Source organism: Mustelus asterias, chromosome 14 (assembly GCF_964213995.1).
Source record: "Mustelus asterias chromosome 14, sMusAst1.hap1.1, whole genome shotgun sequence".
Taxonomy (NCBI): domain Eukaryota; kingdom Metazoa; phylum Chordata; class Chondrichthyes; order Carcharhiniformes; family Triakidae; genus Mustelus; species Mustelus asterias.
In genome coordinates this window covers 83622640-83648952 of record NC_135814.1, presented here as the reverse complement: position 1 = coordinate 83648952, position 26313 = coordinate 83622640, and the positions used below count along the sequence as shown (strand labels likewise).

Genomic DNA, 26313 nt, shown 5'->3' with positions numbered 1-26313 from the left:
GGATCGAAAAACTCCGCCCTCTGGCTCTGAGTGCATAGTGTGGTGTTCTGAGAATGTGTCAGGAACAAGGAAGAAGGAAACATGCAAGATTGCGTTGCCTCACGAATACTCAAGATTCAATAAGACTGGTATATATCCAATCCTATAACACTGGCATAGTTAATGTACCCTCCTTAAACAGGTCTGTGTCATTTATTACACATCAGGCATTAGAATCGAGAATATACATCATGTCCAATTGATCAGAAAATATCTGATTGTGGCTGGGGGCGGGTGCACTACAACACCAATTACAGCAACAGTAATGGCAATATTGGTTGTAAGAGCAATTGTGACAATGAGAGTCAAGCATGCTGGGAACTTTGGTCAAGTTATGATTAAACACAGATGCAGGTTAGAAGGCTGCAGTGAGTTGTGACCTGGCCTGTGAGCTGTGGGCTGACACTTCGTGTATTGGCCAAAAAAGGATAGTTGTTTGGACAATGCTAGACACATCGGAGCCATTGTTACCATCTAAGGTGAGGCTCTGTAGTTTACACGCAGCTTGGTAGAAGCATTTGGGAGTTGTTTTCGAGTAACTCCATGAGCTATAATCGAACATTGTGATCAGTTTCTGGTGATATGATTGGCTGGGTGCCAGAGAACTTTCTGGAAAATGTGAGAAGTTTAACATAAAGTCTGAGCATTTGACCGGAATTTTTTCCGATTTCGCGTCGGGCGGGGCTCGTAGGAAAATAATTCTCCATTGGCCTCGGGTGGGATTTTACGAGCCTTGCCTGATGTGAGGTCTTAAATTCCGGGCTTTGTCTCCAATTCAAGATCAATCATCACAAGTGTGCCCTGGAGGAACTTCTTCAGAGAAGACAAAGGAAGCACGTGGAGGAATCTACACTGAAAGCAGCCTCGCTCACAAACAGGGGTAGTATCCATTTTCAGTTAAAAGGCAAAGTTAGCGATTTAGGGTTTCAATAAAGAGTTAATGTTCAGTTAACTGTGAATGTTCAGTTAAAGTGTTGCAGCTTTTGTGACTTTATGAGTTTGGTACCCAAAGCATTGAATAAACAAGAGTTTGTTTAAATGAATTTGAGTTGACTCCTGCCCTTTGGTTTGTTATGCTGAATTAAGTCTAAAGGTTTGCGTTTAGGTTGATTGGCCATTCTAAATTGACCTGAGTGTCTGGGGAGTTAGTAGGGTAAATATGTAGGGTTATGGGAATAGGTCCTGGGTGAGATTGTTGTCGGTGCAGACTCGAAGGGCCGAATGGCCTCCTTCTGCACTGTAGGATTCTATGATTCTAAGTACCTGGAAAGAGATTTAAGTTCAAAGCTGGATAACATGATCAATCACTATTATTCCCAAACATTCACATCATCTATTAGTTCATCTATTTTCATTTTTTTTGACATGGGATGTGGGCATTGCTGGCAACCTGTGTTTAGAGTAATGCTGTAGGAAGGCGTGGAGCTTTTAGTCCTGCCAAAGCATTGGTGAGCAGCTAATTGCTGGGTATTCATGAAGGCCCAATCTTCTCAACACTGCCCTTCGCCTGAGATGTAGTGATCCTCAGATTAAATCACCACCAGTCAGCTCTCCCCCTCAAAGGGGAGAGCATCAATGGTCATCTGGGTCGATGGTGATTTTACATTTGCTGCTGGGTGTGTGTTGCTTGATAACACTATCCTTCAATCATTTGCTGATGATTGAAATTAAATTGATGGGGTGGTCATTGGCCAAATGGGAGTTGTCCAGCATTATTGTGAACAGGAGTGAGCTGGGCAATTTTCCACATTGTGGGACAGATGCCAAGTTTATACTGGAACGGTGTGGCTATGGATATGGATTGTTCTGGAGCTCAGGATGTTGGCCTTACATCCAAGATGTTATCAGGACCCATAGCCTTTGCTGTACCCATTACACTCAACTATTTCTAGACCTGAAGGGAATGGAATTGGCCGTGAAGGATCATCCACTTGGCAAGTCTGGCTGAAGATGTTGGCAAACTCTTTAGTGATGTCAATCAATTCAAGAGCTGGACTCCTCCCACATTGAGGATGGGGATATTTCTGGAGTCTCCTTTTGTCATTACTGCCACCATTCACGGCTGGATGTTGCAGGGTGGAAGAGTTTTGAGGTGTTCCATCGATTGTGGAATTGCTTAGCCCTGTCTACAGCATGCTGCTTCTGCCCTTTATCAGGTTTGTAAGTCCTGTTTTGTGGCTTCACCAGGTTGGCATTTTATTTATATGTACACAGACTGCTGCTTGTTCTCCTACTCACTTCCCAGACCCCTAATTAGTGCCTTGGTAGTGGTTGATGCCCAATTCTGAGCGGCTACCTTTGTTTAGCATAGTTTTAGCTAGTCACGCACAGCACAATGGAACATGTACTCAGATGAAATCTCTACAAGGCTGTGCAGTGCTCACTCTTATCAGCGACAGGTACATCTGCAAAAGCTAGGTTAGATCAAATAGGTTTTGTTTCATGTTAAGTGTCTCACAACTTGTTACAGGTCCTGTGTCCTTGTAACCCTCAGTGTCTCTTCCAAATGGTGTTCAACATGAAGGAGTATGCATTTATCAGCTGAGTTTGGTGGTAGGTTGTAGACTGGTATTGACAATCTCAGGATACCAAAAGCCTCAACTCATGTTGTAATGTGGGAAATAGACATATATAAAATAATAGGACTTTTTCTGGCAAGATTGTTTGAGATAATTTGTCATTTGATGTTTCTGAATGTGTTTTCAATTTAATGAACCACATTCGCTTGGAGTATTCTCTGCCCCACTTCCTCGAATCCATCGGGAGGAAAATCTCCCCTACCCTAGTCGAAATCTCACATCATTCTCTTGCTTCTCTCTCATGTTCCTCATGCCCTTTCCAAACACACTTTGCCCTGAAGAAACATCCCCTAATGCCTTGAACCTATAGCGACTAAGTTGATAACTCTGCAACTTCCCTTCTTGCCTCACACATTAGCTGATATTGTGAATGGTTCTCTCTCTCTTCAGGGATTGTCTCCTGTTCCTCCAAATTGGCCTGAATCACTCCTGTGCTCAGGGAAATGAGATGATCTCCTGCAGACTGCACACATTTCAGTGAGATGAGCAAGGGATTGGCCCCTAGCCAGCTTCTCTGACAGGATCGATCTATGCATTTCCAGCTTCTCGATTTCCTCACTTTAATGATAATCACAAAACTGAGGTCATTGTGGTGAAATTTTCTCGATTTGCCCACCAGATACGTTGCAGTGTTTTGAACAGTTTCTATGAGGATTGTGATGATACTGAGCCTTTAAGAAACATATCTGAGCAATCTTGTTGTGCAGGATCTGTTGTAGCAGTTTTTTATGCACTCGGAGCCATAGGGTGGAATTTTCCCATCCCACCCGCCGCAGGAATGACAGGGGCCATGCAAAGTTCCATTGACCTCTGGCAGGAATTTCTGGTCTTGGGGTGAGCATGGCCAGAAAATCCCACCTATGGGTTCTACTGGCATGCTGTATTGTTGTTGCAGCAGCTTAATTGTTTCTGATGGTTAGAATGTTGGTTTGATCTGAATTAATGCCATTCTGCTGTTTTCTCCTGGGATGTTGCAGAGTGGGGCGTCATTGGGATGATTGTTAGGCATGATCATGTGACAGGGAAACTGGGCTTTTCACAGAATATTCAAGCGTAGAAGCTGCTTTTAGAGGTATTTCTTTTGAGAGAGCAGTGTCCCTATTTTCCCTCTTCGAATTTGGCGATTGGAATCTGCCAGGTAATAAGTCTGTTTTTTGGAGATTCTGCTGTATGAGAGTTGTTGCTTGGGGAGCTGCAAAGGGAGAGGTATCCTTTCTGTCTCCTGAGTCTGGAGACAGAGAACTGCCAGAGGGTGGGCTTGCTTCACTGAGGTTTTGCTGTTTTGATGATATATATACTTCTCTGAAAATTGCTGCCTGGACCTCTGTCCAGAAGTGTTAAAAAGCTGAAAATCCTGCATCACGTGAGCATACTTCATTCAGTGCTAATTTTGAAGAAGGGTGTATCTCTATGGGGTAGCGATACACATTAAATCGTGATACAACAGAGAGAGCTAGTTGTTAAGAAATACACAGTGTTGTGTTTAAGTCTTGCGATTGGTAAAAGTTATGCTAATTATTTTTGTTACATTCTAACTGTGTTCATAAACAAACTTTGTTTTGGTAAAAGTTTCCTAATGGGTCACTTGAATCATACACAGAGTGAAGCACCTTATGCTCACCAATGCCAAAGTTAAATGTAACACTTTGGGTCTAGGTTAACTTCACAAAACACCTTGGAGTTTCTGGCCTGGGTCAGAGCAAGACTACAAATAAGTGATTTCAACAAGATGACAGTATAATTGAGGGTATTTATTATGTTGATAATTGATTCAATAAAATAAGATCATACTTTTAAATGAAAAACTAGAAATCCCTCAAGCGTCTGAATGATCCGATAGTTGAGTTGTAGCCGCCCCAGTCACTGTATCTCCTGTATTCACCGGGTCTCATGAAGTACTGTCGGCCTCTGTAGTTGGGATGTTCATAGAAGATCCAATAACCGTCCATCACATGGCAGGAGTTAATGTCATGGTAACGGAAACGATCGTAGACAGAGGGACAGTCATCCATGAATTCCATCATCTGTCCCCCAAAGTCAGGCCTCTCGTAAATCCTCATTCTGTAGTTTCCACCTCGGTTCTGGAATAGAAATAGGATTATATTGACGATGAAACTATAAATGTACATATGTGTAGAAAAAGAGAAACATTGCAAAGGGAGAAATATAATGGAGCTCAGATAACAACAATGAGAGCAAAGCTGAGGTAATTTATTCTCACTGATTCAATAGGTTGATAATGTTTGAGACTTGTTACCAATAAGTTGATCTAATCAAGGTCATTTTGTAAACTTAAATTTAAACAGTTAATCAGTGAAGTGTGTGTAAGAGTGCAATGGGACTGATGTTAGTTGGTGCACACAGACAGAGCTTTATCAATATCAGTAAAAATCTGACTCTGTTTCTGGTTCCTATTGTGAGCAGATTATTTTTCTGTTTCTCTGTGTGGGAGAAACTTTCTCTTTTCTATAATTACAGTAAAATGGATGGAGTGATTACACATATGTCTGTCAGCAAACTGCTGCCATTCAGGACTTACTCTATCTGTAGGTGACCTTATTACTTTCGACAATGTCAGTGCAATAATATCGCTTTCAATTTGTGGATTAATTACAAATAAATGTGTCCAATTATATCCCAGATATTCTTGTATTTTGCCATAGGCTGCTGACATGACACCCAGACATAATTTCCTGATTTGCACAACTAATGGCTTAAGGATCAACTCGTAAAACTTAACAGCAGCTCCAAAATTAAAGTTAAAGTTAAAGTTTATTTATTAGTCACAAGTAAGGCTTACATTAACACTGCAATGAAGTTACTGTGAAATTCCCCTATTACAAGGGGAAATTACAAGGGCCCTTAATAACCTCTGGCCGTGACAGGAAGATGTGTGAGTGGATTGGTAAACCAGGCTGGATGTGTGACAGGCAGACAATCCATGACCTGTAACCAGCACTGGCCAAAGTTAAAATCAGACCTATAAAAACAGCTGATTTCTCTTCAGAGCTGATGTGCACAAACTCAAACGTTGAGCAGACTGATCATTTTCTAAGTCACAGTTTGGATAGAAAAGACATATTATCAAAGACAACTTACGTATGGGTAGGAGCGACATGACCTGATGTTGTCATTGAATCCCATCCAGCGCTGGTAGTCAGGATAATCTCCCCTGCTCAGAACATACTGGTATCCCATGTAATTGAGTCTCTCATACACCACCCACCAGTCACCCATGACACGGATGGAGTTACAGCGACTGAAGTATGAGTGCAGGTCAGCACAGTCAGTGCTGCACTCATAGTGCCGACCCTGGAAGTTCCTGTCCTCATAAAAGATGATCTGTGGAAAAAGTCAAGATAAGTTAATAACTTGCCCAATAGGCAATGCTTCATGAAAAATTCAAATTCAATTCATAAACTCTGATTTATCCTTGCCTTCCCCATTTTGAGCTCAGTGTTAGCTGACTAACTGACTGAATGTTTCACCGCTTCACACAGCTTGGTATTTATATGTTGGACAGAATTGCCACCCTGGGCTGTATTTTTGTTATTTTAATGATTGCAATCGTTTGAACTCAGCAGAAAAGCAGTCAAACACATGTCACATACACTAAAGAAAAACACACCTATGTATCATTGAATGTGTTTTGCTTCCATCTCATTTTAATTGTTGTGTGAAGAATGCAACAATACATTCAATCCATTGTGTTCCTGATACTGTGCAACTCTGAACAGTTGGCATCACACATTGAACCAGGTATGTTTCCAATAGTCCAGTATCAATGCTGATGTCAACTCCAAAACTGGTTAAGATGCAGATGTACATATCCAGAACAAGTTGCTTTATTTACAGCACTCCGCATAATGGCTGATGCATAATTGCCAGTGTGTTTTGATTCAAGATTGTTCTCAAAGGCCTTAAAACTTTTATCATTACAAATAATTGTATTATGATATTATGTCTGCAGCATTGAGTGATGTTGTTTGTTAGCACTGGTTACAGTTGATACTCATTTTCATATTTTAACAGGTTTACACTGTGGTCAAATGGACAATGTCTGAGAAATTAGGTCCAACATAAAACTGGACTTTTGAATTTAATACAGCTAAAAAGCTCCTTCTATGATGTACCACAAGTCAAAAGCCAACAGGGACACACACCAGAACTGTCTCGCATACTAAACAGGAGTACTTCACTTTAACAATAAGGAAGACATCATGACCCAAAACCAGAATTCTTACATATTGAACAGAGAGGCTCAAACTTTACAATGGAGAGTCGTTATGGCCCGAAACCCATCAAGTGGTGCTCAGCCAGAAGACATTATGAGTGAGTATTCCTTAGTTTCAGCCAGACTCCCTGTTATTAAAGAGATATTAACAACTAGGATGACCTGGCCTCACTTTATTGGGGAATGTGACCCTCTTGCCCTTTCACTCCATTGGCTGAAAGTACGGGACATTTGAAGAAGGAAGAGGGAGGATAAAAACAGCCATTTTCAAGACTAGGTCTCGCAAAGATTCCACCAAATCCAATGTAACCTAGAATGATGCAAGAGGGTGTGCGAAATCCACCTTTGTGTTAAGAGTACCTGAGTTCATCTGTCACCGTGAGCTCAGTGATTAAATCCAACAGTCCAATTGATTTCACTCGGCCGAGTTAAATCTATTCCTCAGACAATTAGCCTACTTTGGTGAAAGTTAATTTCATCTATTGTGTCAAAATTGTTTCCTTAATCCATGAGTGTTCGAAGAAAGCTAAGTTTGAATCACAGTCCTTTGTCTGTCTCAGAAAGTAAAGGAACTTGAGTCAGTGTGATAAACTGGTCAAAGTGGCTGGATAGAATATTTCACAGACAACATTACCTTTTATTTTGTTTGAAATTCCAGTTTACTGGAAGCCATATTAGATCAGAAAACAACAATAGAAAGGTAGGTGTTATTGTGACCTATGTCATTTTTAGAATGTATGAAGGAATTGTGAGGGGGGGGAGCGGGGAGTGGGGGGCGGGCGGGAGGGCGGGGAGCAGCTGGAATCGCAACCAAACACAAGTCAGTGAAGGACGAAAGGGACTCTGGGGTGACTGAAATCTAACATAATTTTGACATAATCTCAAATCCAGTTGCCAGCGGTGACATCCTCAATCTCAGAAACAGCAATGTGACATTCAGTTATTGAATCACAAAATGTAGATTATGCTTCATCCCACTGTGTTCTTTGAATGAGTTATACTGTTCGGTACAATGCTCGATAAAAGCAAATTGCTGCAGATGCTGGAATCTTAAACCAAAAGAGAAAATGCTGGAAAATCTCAGCATGTCTGGCAGCATCTGTAAGGAGAGAAAAGAGCTGACATTTTGAGTTCAGGGAACCCTTTGTCAAAGCTAAAAGGCATAGAAAGTGGGAGATATTTATACTATAGGTGAGGGAATGAAAGGTGAGTCATAGCCACAGAAACAAGGGGAAACGCTGCTAATGGCAGTCCATAGAGAGAACAGAATGTGTGAAAGGCCAAACGGCAGAGAAACTAAAATCAGAGGGTACGCTGTGACAGGTGAAGATGTGGGGGAAGAGGGATATGGGTGGGAGAGAGGTAAAATTGAGAAAAAGGGGGAAAGGGGAAGCAAAGTGGGAGAAAAGGTTCCAAAAGGGGGGAGAAAATAGGGGTAAAGAATTGGGGGGAAAAGAAAATTAAAGAAAGGCAACAAAGAAATAAAAGGTAGAGAACAGTCAAAAATTAAATGAAATGAAAACAAAGGAGTCAAGGTGGGGTACAGCTAATCATCTGAAGTTGTTGAATTCGATGTTGAGACCGGAAGGCGTAGCCTTGCCAGAAGTTGAGATGTTTTTCCTTCAGTTTCTGTTGAACTTCACTGGAACATTGCAGCAAGCCAAGGACAGACATTTGGGCATGGGAGCAGGATCGTGTGTTAAAATGGCAAATAGGAGGAAGGTCAGGGTCCTGATTATGCACAGACCAATGGTGCTCAGCAAAGCGATCACTCAGTCTACGTTTGGTCTCTCCAATATGGAGGAGACCACATTGCTTCGCCACATGAAGGCACTCAACATCTCTCTCCAGTTTACTCTCTCTCAAAGCTGTCTCTGTCCACAGTTTCATTTCATCCTTCATACCATTCGACACTTTAACAAGAAACTTTTCCTGTTTCTTGCAGATGTTAAGGAACGCAGGCTTCAAAAACTTATCAACACCACTGTCCATCCTCGGCCCTCCACCGGTTCCAATCCCTCGAACTCCATCTCTTCTAGCCCCAGCCCTTGCCTCAGGTTCACCATACCATCCGACCATCCCCTTTGAGGGTGAGCGTGCTGTTCTCAGCAAAGGACTCAGCTTTCTACCCTTACGCCCCCACCTCAATGAATTCCCACTCGACATGATTTTGAATTCTTCTTTTGTCACCTTCGTCTCTGTGCCCAATTCTTTAGGCAAGAGTCCTCCCCCCATTCCACAGATCCTTTCACGTACTTCCAACATTTTGCCTCCAATTGAACACCCCCACCAGGACAATTACCTGCTCTCGATCTTTCATTGGGAACTGTTGTTGGGACATTGGCCGTCTCAATTTTTCTGCCTCCCTCACCCATTCCAACCTCTCCTTCCGAACTTTCTGCCTTTCGCTCCCTCAGGTTGAACACTGACATTGGCATCAAACCTGCCGATAAAGGAATTGCTGTTGGCATCTCGTGCACTAACCAGCAGAGGCTAAGCGCCAACTCTCAGATATTCCTCCCACCTCCCCCTGGATCATGACCACACCACTGAACATCAAGCCATTATCTCCAACACCGTCACCGACCTCATTTCCTCTGGCTTCCAAGCTCATAGTCTTCCAACCCCGGACAGCCGACTTCTACCTACTTCCCAAAATCTACAAAAGGACTGCCCAGGTAAGCCCATTGTGTCAGCATGCTCCTGCCCCACTGAACATATTTCCTCCTACCTTGACCCCATCCTCACTCCCCTGGTCTATTCCCTCCTCACCTACATCCAGGATTCCTCTGACGCCCTGCGTCATATTGACAGCTTCCAGTTCGCAGGCCCTAACTGCCTCCTATTCACCATGGATGTGCAATCTCTCTACATCTCCATCCCACACCAGGACGGCCTGAGAGCTCTTCGCTTCTTTCTTGAAAAGGGGCCTGAACAATTCTCATCCACCACCACTCTCCTCCGCCTGGCTGAATTTGTTCTATCTCTCAACAACTTCTCCTTTAACTCATTCCACTTTCTCCAAATCAAAGAAATACCCATGGGTACCCGCAAGGGTCTGAGCTTCGCTTGTCGTTTTATGGGGTATAGAACATAGAACATAGAACAGTACAGCACAGAACAGGCCCTTCTGCCCACGATGTTGTGCCGAGCTTTATCTGAAACCAAGATCAAGCTATCCCACTCCCTATCATCCTGGTGTGCTCCATGTGCCTATCCAATAACCGCTTAAATGTTCCTAAAGTGTCTGACTCCACTATCACTGCAGGCAGTCCATTCCACACCCCAACCACTCTCTGCGTAAAGAACCTACCTCTGATATCCTTCCTGTATCTCCCACCATGAACCCTATAGTTATGCCCCCTTGTAATAGCTCCATCCACCCGAGGAAATAGTCTTTGAACGTTCACTCTATCTATCCCCTTCATCATTTTATAAACCTCTATTAAGTCTCCCCTCAGCCTCCTCCGCTCCAGAGAGAACAGCCCTAGCTCCCTCAACCTTTCCTCATATGACCAACCCTCCAAACCAGGCAGCATCCTGGTAAATCTCCTCTGCACTCTTTCCAGCGCTTCCACATCCTTCTTATAGTGAGGTGACCAGAACTGCACACAATATTCCAAATGTGGTCTCACCAAGGTCCTGTACAGTTGCAGCATAACCCCACAGCTCTTAAACTCCAAACCCCCTGTTAATAAAAGCTAACACACTATAGGCCTTCTTCACAGCTCTATCCACTTGAGTGGCAACCTTTAGAGATCTGTGGACATGAACCCCAAGATCTCTCTGTTCCTCCACAGTCTTCAGAACCCTACCTTTGACCCTGTAATCCACATTTAAATTAGTCCTACCAAAATGAATCACCTCACGTTCATCAGGGTTAAACTCCATTTGCCATTTTTCAGCCCAGCTTTGCATCCTATCTATGTCTCTTTGCAGCCTACAACAGCACTCCACCTCATCCACTACTCCACCAATCTTGGTGTCATCAGCAAATTTACTGATCCACCCTTCAGCCCCCTCCTCTAAGTCATTAATAAAAATCACAAAGAGCAGAGGACCAAGCACTGATCCCTGCGGCACTCCGCTAGCAACCTGCCTCCAATCCGAAAATTTTCCATCCACCACCACCCTCTGTCTTCGATCAGATAGCCAGTTACCTATCCAATCGGCCAACTTTCCCTCTATCCCACACCTCCTCACTTTCATCATAAGCCGACCATGGGGGATCTTATCAAACGCCTTACTAAAATCCATGTATATGACATCAACTGCCCTACCTTCATCAACACACTTAGTTACCTCCTCAAAGAATTCTATCAAATTTGTGAGGCACGACTTGCCCTTCACGAATCCGTGCTGACTATCCCGGATTAATCCGCATCTTTCTAAATGGTCGTAAATCCCATCTCTAAGGACCTTTTCCATCAATTTACCAACCACCGAAGTAAGACTAACCGGTCTATAATTACCAGGGTCATTTCTATTCCCTTTCTTAAACAGAGGAACCACATTCGCCATTCTCCAGTCCTCTCGCACTATCCCCGTGGACAGTGAGGACCCAAAGATCAAAGCCAAAGGCTCTGCAATCTCATCCCTTGCCTCCCAAAGAATCCTAGGATACATTTCATCAGGCCCAGGGGACTTATCGACCTTCAGTTTATTCAAAACTGCCAGGACATCCTCCCTCCGAACATCTATTTTCTCCAGCCTTTTAGCCTGTAACACCTTCTCTTCCTCAAAAACATGGCCCCTCTCCTTGGTGATCACTGAAGAAAAGTATTCATTCATCACTTCGCCTATCTCTACTGACTCCATACACAAGTTCCCACTACTGTCCTTGACCGGCCCTAACCTCACTCTGGTCATTCTTTTATTCTTTTATGTGGAGCATTCCTTGTCCCAGGCCTACCTGGGTCTCCTCCCACAACTCTTTTTCTGGTACATTGATGAGTATTTTGGTGCTGCTTCATGCTCTCGTCCGGACCTGGAAAAATTCACCAACTTCGCTTCCAGTTTCCACCCCTCCATCACCTTCACATGATCCCTCTCAGTCACTTCTCTTCTCTCTCTTGGCCCTTTTGTCTCCATTTCCGGCAATAGACTATCTACCAATATCCATACAAGCCCACAGCTATCTCGACCACAGATCTTCGCACACTACATCCTCTGAGGACTCCATCCCTTTCTCTCAGCTCCTTTATCTCCATCGCATTTGATCCAACGATGTCACATTCCAAAGCTTCTCATATATGCTCCTCCTTCCTTAACTGTGGATTCCCACCTACAGCTGTCAACAAGGCCCTCAACAACATGCGGTCCATTTCCTGCGCCATGACCCTCACCCCCTCCCCTCCCTTCCAGAACAAACTGTTCTCACATTTCACCCAGCCAGGCTCCACATGCAAAGCATAATCCTCCGCTATTTTCGCCAACTCCAGTGTGATGCCACCACTGAACACATCGTCCCTTCACTCCCTCTGGCAGCATTCCAAGAGATTGTTCCCTCTGGGATAACCTAACCCACTCCTTCACTACATCCAACACATCTCACATCACCCATGGCACCTTCCCATGCAATCGCAGGAGGTGTAACACCTGTCCCTTTACCTCTTCCACGCTCACCATCCAAGGCCCAAAACATTCATTCCAGGTTAAGTAGCATTTAATTTGCACCTCTTTCAATTTGGTTTATTGCATTTGCTGCTCCACCTGTCTCCCACCCATCTCCCCCCTCCCCCCACATCTTCATCTGTCACAACTTTCCCTCTGATTTCAGCTTCTCTGCCGTTTGGCCTTTCACACCTTTTATTTGTTCTCTGGACTGCCATTAGCAGCCTTACCCCTTGTTTCTGTGGCTATGACTCATCTTTCCTCCCCTTACCCTACAGTATAAATATCCTCCACTTTCTATGCCTTTTCGCTTTGGGCTCGAAACGACAGCTCTCTCCTATCCTCACAGATGCTGCCAGACCTGCTGAGATTTTCCAGCATTTTCCCTTCAGGCACAATCCTGTGCTTCTTCCCATAGATTTCAACTTTTCCCTTTTCATGAAAATGGCAATATATTAAATCGATCGACAAATAAAGAGATAAGGGACAATGTTTAAATAAAGAAATTGCAGACAGAAATGGAATCAAAGCAATGTGACACTAATAAATAAATTTTTAAAACTTTCCTGTCCCCATCTGAACCGCTTCATCCTTGGCAGTTAAAATTTTGGCCAACTACCATGCAACTGTTGGGAAAGTAATTCAGAGTGATATAAAATATAAATGTACATTGTTTGCATTTACCAGTGAAATGAACTCTCTGAAATCCATCTCACAGACATCTTTGATGAAAGTCTCAGCTGGTACAAGGGCAATGTTTTTATTTACGTCCGCAAAGCCAAAAAATGTTGTCTTTTGATGATGGTTTGTTACAGACCTGTGGTGGGTGGGATCTGAAAATTCCAACCCCATGGCTCTGAGTGCATGGGGTGGTGTTCTGAGGATGAGATCAGAGCACACTGTCAGCGACAAGGAAGAAGGAAACATCCATGATTGCGTTGCCTCACGAAGGCTCAAGATTCAATAAGACTGGTATGTGCCCCATCCTATAACACTGGCATAGTTAATGTACCCTCCTTAAACAGGTCTGTGTCATTTATTACTCATCAGACATTAGAATCAAGAATATACATCATGTCCAATTGATCAGAAAATATCTGATTGTGGCCAGGGTGTGGGTGCACTACAACACCAATTACAGCAACAGTAATGGCAATATTGGTTGTAAGAGCAATTGTGACAATGAGAGTCAAGCATGCTGGGAACTTTGGTCAAGTTATGATTAAACACAGATGCAGGTTAGAAGGCTGCAGTGAGTCGTGACCTGGCCTGTGAGCTGTGGGCTGACACTTCGTGTTATTGGCCACAAAAGGATAGTTGTTTGGACAATGCTAGACACATCGGAGCCATTGTTACCATCTACGGTGAGGCTCTGTAGTTTACACGCAGCTTGTTATAAGCATTTGGGAGTTGTTTTCGAGTAACTCCATGAGCTATAATCGAACATTGTGATCAGTTTCTGGTGATATGATTTTCTGGGTGCCAGAGAACCTTCTGGAAGAATGTGAGAAATTTAACATAAAGAGATTTGTTTGAGCATTTGGCCAGAATTTTTTCCGATTTCGTGTCGGGCGTGGCTCGTATGAAAATAATTCTCCGTTGGCCTCAGGTGGGATTTTACGAGCCTTGCCCGACGAGGTCTTAAATTCCTGGCCTTTGTCTCCAACTCAAGATCAATCATCACAAGTGTGTCCTGGAGGAACATCTTCAGAGAAGACAAAGGAAGCACGTGGAGGAATCTGCACTGCAAGCAGCCTTGCCAGCTTGCTCACAAACAGGGGTAGTATCTGTTTTCAGTTAAAAGGCAAAGATAGTGATTTAGATTTTCAGTAAAGGGTTAATGTTCAGTTAAAGTGTTGCAGCTTTTGTGACTTTATGAGTTTGGTACCCAAAGCATTGAATAAACAAGTGTTTGTTTAAATGAATTTGAGTTGACTCCTGCCCTTTGGTTTGTTATGCTAAATTAAGTCTAAAGGTTTGCGTTTAGGTTGATTGGCCATTCTAAATTGGATCCAGTGTCAGGGGAATTAATAGGGTAAATATGTAGGGTTATGGGAATAGGTCCTGGGTGAGATTGTTGTCGGTGCAGACTCGATGGGCCGAATGGCCTCCTTCTGCACTGTAGGATTCTATGATTCTAAGTACCTGGAAAGAGATTTAAGTTCAAAGCTGGATAACATGATCAATCACTATTATTCACATCATCTATTCTTTCATTTATTTTCATTTTTTTTGACATGGGATGTGGGCATTGCTGGCAACCTATGTTTAGAGTAATGCTGTAGGAAGGCGTGGAGCTTTTAGTCCTGCCAAAGCATTGGTGAGCAGCTAATTGCTGGGTATTCATGAAGGCCCAATCTTCTCAACCCTGTCCTTCGCCTGAGATGTAGTGATCCTCAGATTAAATCACCACCAGTCAGCTCTCCCCCTCAAAGGGGAGAGCATCAATGGTCATCTGGGTCGATGGTGATTTTACATTTGCTGCTGGGTATGTGTTGCTTGATAACACTATCCTTCAATCATTTGCTGATGATTGAAATTAAATTGATGGGGTGGTCATTGGCCAAATGGGAGTTGTCCAGCATTATTGTGAACAGGAGTGAGCTGGGCAATTTTCCACATTGTGGGACAGATGCCAAGTTTATACTGGAACGGTGTGGCTATGGATATGGATTGTTCTGGAGCTCAGGATGTTGGCCTTACATCCAAGATGTTATCAGGACCCATAGGTTTTCCTGTACCCATTACACTCAACCATTTCTAGACCTGAAGGGAATGGAATTGGCTGTAGGTTGACATCTGTGATGGTGGGCAGCTCAGGAAGAGGCCGTGAAGGATCATCCACTTGGCAAGTCTGGCTGAAGATGTTGGCAAACTCTTTAGTGATGTCAATCAATTCAAGAGCTGGACTCCTCCCACATTGAGGATGGGGATATTTCTGGAGTCTCCTTTTGTCATTACTGCCACCATTCACGGCTGGATGTTGCAGGGTGGAAGAGTTTTGAGGTGTTCCATCGATTGTGGAATTGCTTAGCCCTGTCTACAGCATGCTGCTTCTGCCCTTTATCAGGTTTGTAAGTCCTGTTTTGTGGCTTCACCAGGTTGGCATTTTATTTATATGTACACAGACTGCTGCTTGTTCTCCTACTCACTTCCCAGACCCCTAATTAGTGCCTTGGTAGTGGTTGATGCCCAATTCTGAGTGGCTACCTTTGTTTAGCATAGTTTTAGCTAGTCACGCACAGCATAATGGAACATGTACTCAGATGAAATCTCTACAAGGGCTTTGCAGTGCTCACTCTGATCAGCGACAGGTACATCTGCAAACGCTAATTTAGGTCAAATAGGTTTTGCTTCATGTTAAACGTCTCACAACTTGTTACAAGTCCTGTGTCCTTGTAACTCTCAGTGTCTCTTCCAAATGGTGTTCAACATGAAGGAGTATGAATTTATCAGCTGAGTTTGGTGGTAGGTTGTAGACTGATATTGACAAATTGGCCAACATCATCAGCCAGACTTGCCAAGTGGATGATCCTTCACGGCCTCTTCCTGAGCTGCCCACCATCACAGATGTCAATCCACAGCCAATTCCATTCCCTTCAGGTCTAGAAATGGTTGAGTGTAATGGATACAGCAAAAGCTATGGGTCCTGATAACATGTTGTAATGTGGGAAATAGACATATATAAACTAATAGGACTTTTTCTGGCAAGATTGCTTGAGATACTTTGCCATTTGATATGTTTCTGAACGTGTTTTTCATTTAATGAACAACATTCACTTGGAGTATTCTCTGCCCCAACTCCTCGAATCCATCGGGCCAAATTTCCCCTGAAAATCTCCCCTTCCCTCGTCCAAATCTCACATCATTCCCTTGCTTCTCTCTCATGTTCCTCATGCCCTTTCCAAACACTCTTTGCTCTGAAGAAACATCCCCTAATGCCTTGATCCTATACTGACTAAGTTGCTAACTCTGCAACTTCCCTTCTTGCCCCACACATTAACTGATATTGTGAATGGTTCTCTCTCTCTTCAGGGACTGTCTCCTGTTGCTCCAAATTGGCCTAAATCACTCCTGTGCTCAGGGAACTCCACAGGGAAAGGTACCCTGGGGCGGCACGGTAGCACAGTGGTTAGCACTGCTGCTTCACAGCTCCAGGGACCTGGGTTCGATTCCCGGCTTGGGTCACTGTCTGTGTGGAGTTTGCACATTCTCCTCGTGTCTGCGTGGGTTTCCTCCGGGTGCTCCAGTTTCCTCCCACAGTCCAAAGATGTGCGGGTTAGGTTGATTGGCCATGCTAAAATTGCCCCTTAGTGTCCTGAGATGCGTAGGTTAGAGGGATTAGCGGGTAAATGTGTAGGGATATGGGAGTAGGGCCTGGGTGGGATTGTGGTCAGTGCAGGCTTGATGGGCCGAGTGGCCTGTTTCTGCACTGTAGGGTTTCTATGATTTCTATGATTACCATGGGTGGGGACTAAAGGTTGTCAGTTCCTACTTTTCTGGTCTGCAAATGCCCTGATCGAACAGAGGAGGCTATTAGGCCAGGTGAACTGAAGGTCAGCAGCCTCAGGAAAGCTGGAGGTATTCCTTATTGACGATGTGTTTACTCGCAAAAAGATGCCTGCAGTTCCCAAAGAAATGAGATGGTCTCCTGCAGACTGCACACATTTCAGTGAGATTAGCAGGGGATTGGCCCCTTGCCAGCTTCTCTGACAGGATCGATCTATGCATTTCCAGCTTCTTGATTTCCTCACTTTAATGATAATCACAAAACTGAGGTCATTGTGGTGAAATTTTCTCTATGCGCCCACCAGATACGTTGCAGCATTTTGAACAGTTTCTATGGGGATTGTGATGATACTGAGCCTTTAAGAAACATATCTGAGCAATCTTGTTGTGCAGGATCTGTTGTAGCAGTTTCTTATGCACTTGGAGCCATAGGGTGGAATTTTCCCATCCCACCCGCCGCAGGAATGACAGGGGCCATGCAAAGTTCCATTGACCTCTGGCAGGAATTTCTGGTCTTGGGGTGAGCATGGCCAGAAAATCCCACCTATGGGTTCTACTGGCATGCTGTATTGTTGTTGCAGCAGCTTAATTGTTTCTGATGGTTAGAATGTTGGTTTGATCTGAATCATAGCCATTCTGCTGTTTTCCCCAGGGAGTTTGCAGTGTGGGGCATCATTGGGATGATTGTTAGGGTATGATCATGTGACAGGGAAACTGGGCTTTTCACAGAATATTCAAGCGTAGAAGCTGCTTTTAGAGGTATTTCTTTTGAGAGAGCAGTGTCCCTATTTTCCCTCTTCGAATTTGGCGATTGGAATCTGCCAGGTAATAAGTCTGTTTTTTGGAGATTTTGCTGTATGAGAGTTGTTGCTTGGGGAGCTGCAAAGGGAGAGGTATCCTTTCTGTCTCCTGAGTCTGGAGACAGAGAAGTGCCAGAGGCCATGTTTGTTCACTGAGGTTTTGCTGTTTTGATGATATATATACTTCCCTGAAAATTACTGCCTGCACTTCTGTCCAGAAGTGTTAAAAAGCTGAAAATCCTGCATCACGTGAGCATACTTCATTCAGTGCTAATTTTGAAGAAGGGTGTATCTCTATGGGGCAGTGATATAAATTAAATCGTGATACAACAGAGATAGCTAGTTGTTAAGAAATACATTGTGTTGTGTTTAAGTCTTGTAATTGGTAAACGTTATGCTAATGATTTTTGTTACATTCTAACTGTATTCATAAATAAACTTTGTTTTGGTAAAAGTTTCCTAATGGGTCACTTGAATCATGCACGGTGTGAAGCACCTTATGCTCACCAATGCCAAAGTCAAATATAACACTTAGGGTCTAGGTCAACTTCACAAAACACCTTGGAGTTTCCGGCCTGGGTCAGAGCAAGACTAAAAATAAGTGATTTCAACAAGATGACAGGATAATTGAGGGTATTTATTATGTTGATAATTGATTCAATAAAATAAGATCATACTTTTGAATGAAAAACTAGAAATCTCTCATGCGTCTGAAAGATCCGATCGTTGAGTTGTAGCCGCCCCAGTCGCTGAAACTCCTGTATTCACCGGGTCTCATGAAGTACTGTCGGCCTCTGTAGTTGGGATGTTCATAGAAGGTCCAGTAACCGTCCATCACATGGGAGGAGTGAATGCCACGGTAACGGAATCGATCGTAGACAGAGGGACAGTCATCCTTGAATTCCATCATCTGTCCCCGAAAGTCAGGCCTCTCGTAAATCCTCATTCTGTAGTTTCCACCTCGATACTGGAATAGAAATAGGATTATATTGACGATGAAACTATAAATGTACATATGTGTAGAAAAAGAGAAACATTGCAAAGGGAGAAATATAATGGAGCTCAGATAACAACAGTGAGAGCAAAGCTGAGATAATTTATTCACATTGATTCAATAGGTTGATAATGTTTGAGACTTGTTACCAATAAGTTGATCTAATAAAGGTCATTTTGTAAACTTAAATTTAAACAGTTAATCAGTGAAGTGTGTGTAAGAGTGCAATGGGACTGATGTTAGTTGGTGCACACAGACAGAGCTTTATCAATATCAGTAAAAATCTGACTCTATTCCTCGTTCCTATTGTGAGCAGATTATTTTTCTGTTTCTCTGTGTGGGAGAAGCTTTCTCTTTTCAATAATGTATTAAACAATTACAGTAAAATGGATGGAGTGATTACACATATGTCTGTCAGCAAACTGCTGCCATTCAGGACTTACTCTATCTGTAGGTGACCTTATTACTTTTGACAATGTCAGTGCAATAATATCACTTTCAATTTGAGGATTAATTACAAATTAATGCATCCAATTACATCCCAGATATTCTTGTATTTTGCAATAGGCTGCTGACATGACACCCAGACATAATTTCCTGATTTGCACAACTAAGAGAGATCTTGGGGTCCATATCCACAGATCTCTAAAGGTTGCCACTCAAGTGGATAGAGCTGTGAAGAAGGCCTGTAGTGTGTTAGCTTTTATTAACAGGGGGTTGGAGTTTAAGAGCCGTGGGGTTATGCTGCAACTGTACAGGACCTTGGTGAGACCACATTTGGAATATTGTGTGCAGTTCTGGTCACCTCACTATAGGAAGGATGTGGAAGCGCTGGAAGGAGTGCAGAGGAGATTTACCAGGATGCTGCCTGGTTTGGAGGGTAGGTCATATGAGGAAAGGTTGAGGGAGCTAGGGCTATTCTCTCTGGAGCGGAGGAGGCTGAGGGGAGACTTGATAGAGGTGTATAAAATGATGAAGGGGATAGATAGAGTGAACGTTCAAAGACTATTTCCTCGGGTGGATGGAGCTATTACGAGGGGGCATAACTATAGGGTTCGTGGTGGGAGATACAGGACGGACATCAGAGGTAGGTTCTTTACGCAGAGAGTGGTTGGGGTGTGGAATGGACTGCCTGCAGTGATAGTGGAGTCAGACACTTTAGAAACATTTAAGCGGTTATTGGATAGGCACATGGAGCACACCAGGATGATAGGGAGTGGGATAGCTTGATCTTGGTTTCAGATAAAGCTCGGCACAACATCGTGGGCCGAAGGGCCTGTTCTGTGCTGTACTGTTCTATGTTCTATGTTCTATGTTCTAATGGCTTAAGGATCAACTCGTAAAACTTAACAGCAGCTCCAAAATTAAAGTTAACGTTAAAATTTATTTATTAGTCACAAGTAAGGCTTACTTTAACACTGTAATGAAGTTACTGTGAAATTCCCCTATTACAAGGGGAAATTCCAAGGGTCCTTAATAACCTCTGGCAGTGACAGGAAGACATGTGAGTGGATTGGTAAACCAGGCTGGATGTGTGACAGGCAGACAATTCACTACCTGTTAACCAGCACTGGCCAAAGTTAAAATCAGACCTGTGAAAACAGCTGATATCTCTTCAGAGCTGATGTGCACAAACTCAAACGTTGAGCAGACTGATCATTTCTAAGTCACAGTTTGGATAGAAAAGACATATTAGAACCATAGAACCATAGAAAATTACAGCTCAGAAACAGGCCTTTTGGCCATTCTTGTCTGTGCCGAACCATTTTTTGCCTAGTCCCACTGACTTGCACTTGGACCATACCCCTCCACACCCCTCTCATCCATGAACCCGTCCAAGTTTTTCTTAAATGTTAAAAGTGCATTTACCACTTTATCCGGCAGCTCATTCCACACTCCCACCACTCTCTGCGTGAAGAAGCCCCCCCTAATATTCCCTTCAAACTTTTCTCCTTTCACCCTTAACCCATGCCCTCTGGTTTTTTTCTCCCCTCGTCTCAGTGGAAAAAGCCTGCTTGCATTCACTCTATCTATACCCATCAAAATCTTATACACCTCTATCAAATCTCCCCTCATTCTTCTACACTCCAGGGAATAAAGTCCCAACCTATTCAATCTCTCTTTGTAACTCAGCTTCTCAAGTCCCGGCAACATCCTTGTGAACCTTCTCTGCACTCTTTCAACCTTATTTACATCCTTCCTGTAACTAGGTGACCAAAACTGTATACAATACTCTAAATTCGGCCTCACCAATGCCTTATATAACCTTACCATAACACTCCAACTTTTATACTCGATACTCCGATTTATAAAGGCCAATGTACCAAAGATACTCTTTACGACCCTATCCACCTGTGACGTCACTTTTATGGAATTCTGTACCTGTATTCCCAGATCCCTTTGTTCAACTGCACTCTTCAGAGTCCTACCATTTACCCTGTATGTTCGACTTTGGTTTGTCCTTTCAAAGTGCAATATCTCACACTTGTCTGCGTCAAATTCCATTTGGTTAAAGTCCAACAGGTTTATTTGGTAGCAAATACCATTAGCTTTCGGAGCGCTGCTCCTTCATCAGATGGAGTGGAAATCTGCTCTCAAACAGGGCACAGAGACACAAAATCAAGTTACAGAATACTGATCAGAATGCAAATCTCGATAGCTAACCAGTTCTTAAAGATACAGACAATGTGAGTGGAGGAGGGAGCATTAAGCACAGGTTAAAGAGATGTGTATTGTCTCTATTGCTACCAAATAAACCTGTTGGACTTTAGCCGAGTGTTGTTAAAACTGTTACTGTGTTTACCCTAGTCCAACGCCGGCATCTCCACATCATGACTTAAATTCCATTTGCCATTTTGCAGCCCATTTTTCTAGTTGGTCCAAATTCCTCTGCAAGCTTTGAAAACCTTCCTCACTGTCCAAATCCCTCTGCAAGCTTTGAAAACCTTCCTCACTGTCCACTACACCTCCAATCTTTGCATCACCAGCAAATTTGCTGATCCAATTTACCACATTATCATCCAGATCATTGATATCGATGACAAACAACAATGGACCCAACATCGATCCCTGTGGCACACCACTCGTCACAGGCCTCTACTCAGAGAAGCAATCCTCCACAACCACTCTCTGGCTTCTTCCATTGAGCCAGTGTCTAATTCAATTTACTACCTCCCCATGTATATCCAGCGACTGAACCTAAGATAACTTACGTATGGGTAGGAGCGACATGACCTGATGTTGTCATTGAATCCCATCCAGCGCTGGTAGTCAGGATATTCTCCCCTGCTCAGAACATACTGGTATCCCATGTAATTGGATCTCTCATACACCACCCACCAGTTACCCATGACACGGATGGAGTTACAGCGGCTGAAGTATGAGTGCAGGTCAGCACAGTCAGTGCTGCACTCATAGTGCCGACCCTGGAAGTTCCTGTCCTCATAAAAGATGATCTGTGGAAAAAGACAAGGTAAGTTAAAAACTTGCCAAATAGGCAATGCTTAATGAAAAATTCAAATTCAATTCATAACTCTGATTTATCCTTGCCTTCCCCATTTTGAGCTCAGATTTAGCTGACTGACTGACTGAATGTTTCTCACAGCTTTCTATTTATACATTGGACAGAATTGCCTCCCTGGGCTGTACTTTTGTTATTTTAATGATTGCAATAGTTTGAACTCAGCACAAAAGCAGCAAAACACATGTCACATACACTAAAGAAAAACACACCTATATATCATTGAATGTGTTTTGCTTCCATCTCATTTTAATTGTTGTGTGAAGAATGCCACAATTGTGTTCCTGATACTGTGCAACCCTGAACAGTTGGCATCACACATTGAACCAGGTATGTTTCCAATAGTCCAGTATCAATGCTGATGTCAACTCCAAAACTGGTTAAGATGCAGATGTACATATCCAGAACAAGTTGCTTTATTTACAGCACTCTGCCTAATGGCTGATGCAGAATTGCCAGTGTGTTTTGATTCAAGATTGTTCTCAAAGGCCTTAAAACTTTTATCATTGCAAATAATTGTGTGATGATATTGTGTTTGCAGCATTGAGTGATGTTGTTTGTTAGCACTGGTTACAGTTGATACTCATTTTCATATTTTAACAGGTTTTCACTGTGATCAAATGGACAAGGTCTGAGAAATTAGGTCCAACATAAAACTGGACTTTTGAATTTAATACAGCTAAAAAGCTCGTTCTATGATGTACCACAGGTCAAAAGCCAACAGGGACACACACCAGAACTGTCTCGCATACCAAACAGGAGTACTTCACTTTATCAATAGGGAAGACATCATGACCCAAAACCAGAATTCTTACATATTGGGCAGGGAGGCTCAAACTTTACAATGGAGATTCGTTATGGCCCGAAACCCATCAAGAGGCACTCAGCCAGAAGACATTATGAGTGTGTATTCCTTAGTTTCAGCCAGACTCCCTGTTATTAAAAAGATATTTGCAACTAGGATGACCTGGCCTCACTTTATTGGGGAATGTGACTGATGCGCGATTAATTCACTCGGGAGGCTGGATCGTACCCGGGAAATAAAGGCTTTTATTAGCAACAAGAATGGAGCATACTGCTTAACAATACAATCCCAGACTAAAGGGTCACTAGGAAGTGCAGTGACCTTTATACTCCTATAGGAAGGCGGAGCCAACCGGTGTGTACCACAGAACAATGCTAACAGGTGGAACACCCCAACCCTAACCCCAACAGTAACAAGAGTAACATATGTACAAGTACCCATAGTGATAACCATCTATGGTTCACCACATTCACCCCTCCTTTAAAAACAAAGGCCGGTGGGGCAAAAAAACCAGTACGAACTGTCCATATATTCACAAGTTCAGTCGTATCGGAGGTCGCACTGTCTCTGCAACCTCCTCAGCACTGGCAGTAGCGCCGGTTCAGGTAACCGTGGTGACCCTCTCTCCAAGGTGGTGTCCAGTGACTCCTCCAGTTTCTCACGGACGGGTGGACCTCGAGGTGACGACAATCTCCTGGACTCAGGCAAGCTGTACACGGGAGTAAGAGGATTAAGTGGAGGTCCCGATACTGCCCGCGCCATGTCAGGAGGGGAGATAATGGGCAAAGGAACCCTAACCAGGGGTGCGGGAGCGACGGGGGATTCCAGGTCCCCTGCAGGCGCCAGATCTCGGATAGAGACCGTGTCCTCTCGCCCGTCAGGATATGCTACATAGGCATATTGAGCGTTGGCGTGGAGGAGATGGACCTGTTCAACCAAAGGGTTGGACTTGCGGGTCCTTACATGCCGCCGCAGGAGGACAGGTCCTGAGTACGTCAACCAAGACGGCAGTGAGGTCCCAGAGGAAGACTTTCTAGGGAAGGTAAACATCCGCTCATGTGGGATAGCGTTGGTTGCCGTACACAGGAGGGACCGGATTGAATGGAGCGCATCAGAAAGTACCTCTTGCCAATGGGAGACTGGAAGACCCCTAGACCTCAACGCCAGTAAGACAGCCTTCCAGACTGTAGCGTTTTCTCTTTCGACCTGCCCGTTACCCCTGGGGTTGTAACTCGTAGTCCTACTTGGGCAGCACGGTAGCACAGTGGTTAGCACTGCTGCTTCACAGCTCCAGCGACCTGGGTTTGATTCCCGGCTTGGGTCACTGTCTGTGTGGAGTTTGCACATTCTCCCTGTGTCTGCGTGGGTTTCCTCCGGGTGCTCCGGTTTCCTCCCACAGTCCAAAGATGTGCGGGTTAGGTTGATTGGCCATGCTAAAAAATTGCCCCTTAGTGCCCTGAGATGCGCAGGTTAGAGGAATTAGTGGGTAAAATATGTAGGGATATGGGAGTAGGGTCTGAGTGGGATTGTGGTCGGTGCAGACTCGATGGGCCGAATGGCCTCTTTCTGTACTGTAGGGTTTCTATGATTTCTATGATTTCTATGAGGCAATTCCTTTAGAGAGCAGGTATTGCCTCAAGTCATCGCTCATAAATGACGAACCCCTATCACTGTGGATATAACTGGGGTAGCCGAACAGGGTAAAAAGACTTCGCAAGGCTTTGATGACCGTGGCAGCGGACATGTCTGAACAGGGAATGGCAAAAGGGAATCGGGAGTACTCGTCAACCACGTTGAGGAAGTACACATTCCGATCTGTCGAAGGAAGGGGGCCCTTGAAATCAACACTCAGTCGTTCAAAAGGGCGAGTGGCCTTAATGAGGTGTGCCCTGTCAGGTCGGTAGAAGTGCGGCTTGCATTCAGCACACACCTGGCAGCTTCGAGTTATCGACCTGACATCCTCTATGGAGTAGGGCAGATTCCGGGCCTTTACAAAATGGAAGAGCCGAGTGATCCCCGGATGGCAGAGATCATTGTGGAGGGCCTGTAGCCGGTCCTCCTGCACACGGCACATGTTCCACGCGACAGGGCATCTGAGGGCTCATTGAGCTTCCCCGGACGGTACATGATATCATAGTTGTAGGTGGAGAGTTCGATTCTCCACCTCAAGATTTTATCATTTTTGATTTTACCCCTTAGCGTGTTGTTGAACATGAATGTGAGCAGGGTAAATCGTTTTCCAGCCAAATAATGGCGCCAATGCCGGACGGCCTCCACAATGGCCTGAGCCTCTTTTTCCACAGAGGAGTGCCGAATTTCAGGGCCTTGGAGGGTGCGAGAGAAAAAGGCGACGGGCCTGCCCGCCTGGTTAAGTGTGGCGGCCAGGGCGAAATCAGATGCATCACTCTCCACCTGGAAGGGGATGGACTCATCGACAGCGTGCATCGTGGCTTATGCGATGTCGGCTTTTATCACTTCAAAGGCTAAGCGAGCCTCTGCTGCCAGGGGAAAAGAGGTAGACTTTATGAGCGAACGGGCTTTGCCCGCATAATTGGGAACCCACTGTGCATAATACGAAAAGAAGCCTAAGCATCTTCTCAGTGCTTTGATGCTAGTGGGTAGGGGAAGTTCAAGGAGGGGACGCATACGGTCTGGATCAGGGCCGAGGACCCCGTTTTCCACCACGTATCCGAGAATTGCTAGGCGGTGCTTGCTGAATACACACTTCTCCCTGTTATAGGTCAGGTTCAGGCGAGACGCAGTGCGTAAAAACTTCAGGAGGTTGGCATCGTGGTCCTGCTGGTCATGGACACAGATAGTGACGTTGTCCTGGTATGGGAAGGTAGCCCGTAGCCCATTTTGGTCCACCATTCGGTCCATTTCACACTGGAAGACCGAGACCCCATTAGTGACGCCAAAAGGGACCCTTAAGAAGTTTTAGAGACGGCCATCCGCCTCAAAGGCCGTGTATTTTCGGTCCTCTGGGCGATTGGGGAGCTGGTGGTAAGCTGACTTCAAGTCGATGGTGGAGAACACCCGGTACTGCCAAATCTGATTGACCATGTCAGATATGCGCGGGAGAGGATACGTCTATGACCATCCGGGGCTTGTCTCCAGTCTTAACCACCATGACTTGTGCTCTCCATGGGCTAGTGCTAGGTTGAATGATCCCTTCCCTGAGGAGCCGCTGAACCTCAGATCGAATAAAGATCCGATCCTC

The 26313-nt window shown here is 44.2% G+C and overlaps 2 pseudogenes; both read right to left on the bottom strand.

Annotated features, from left to right (window-relative positions):
* Positions 1 to 4423: 4423 nt before the first annotated feature.
* Positions 4424 to 9658, bottom strand: LOC144503972 (gamma-crystallin S-1 pseudogene; annotated as a pseudogene).
* An 8807-nt stretch (positions 9659 to 18465) lies between these two features.
* On the bottom strand, positions 18466 to 22326 carry LOC144503971 (gamma-crystallin S-1 pseudogene; annotated as a pseudogene).
* Between the last annotated feature and the right edge of the window lie 3987 nt (positions 22327 to 26313).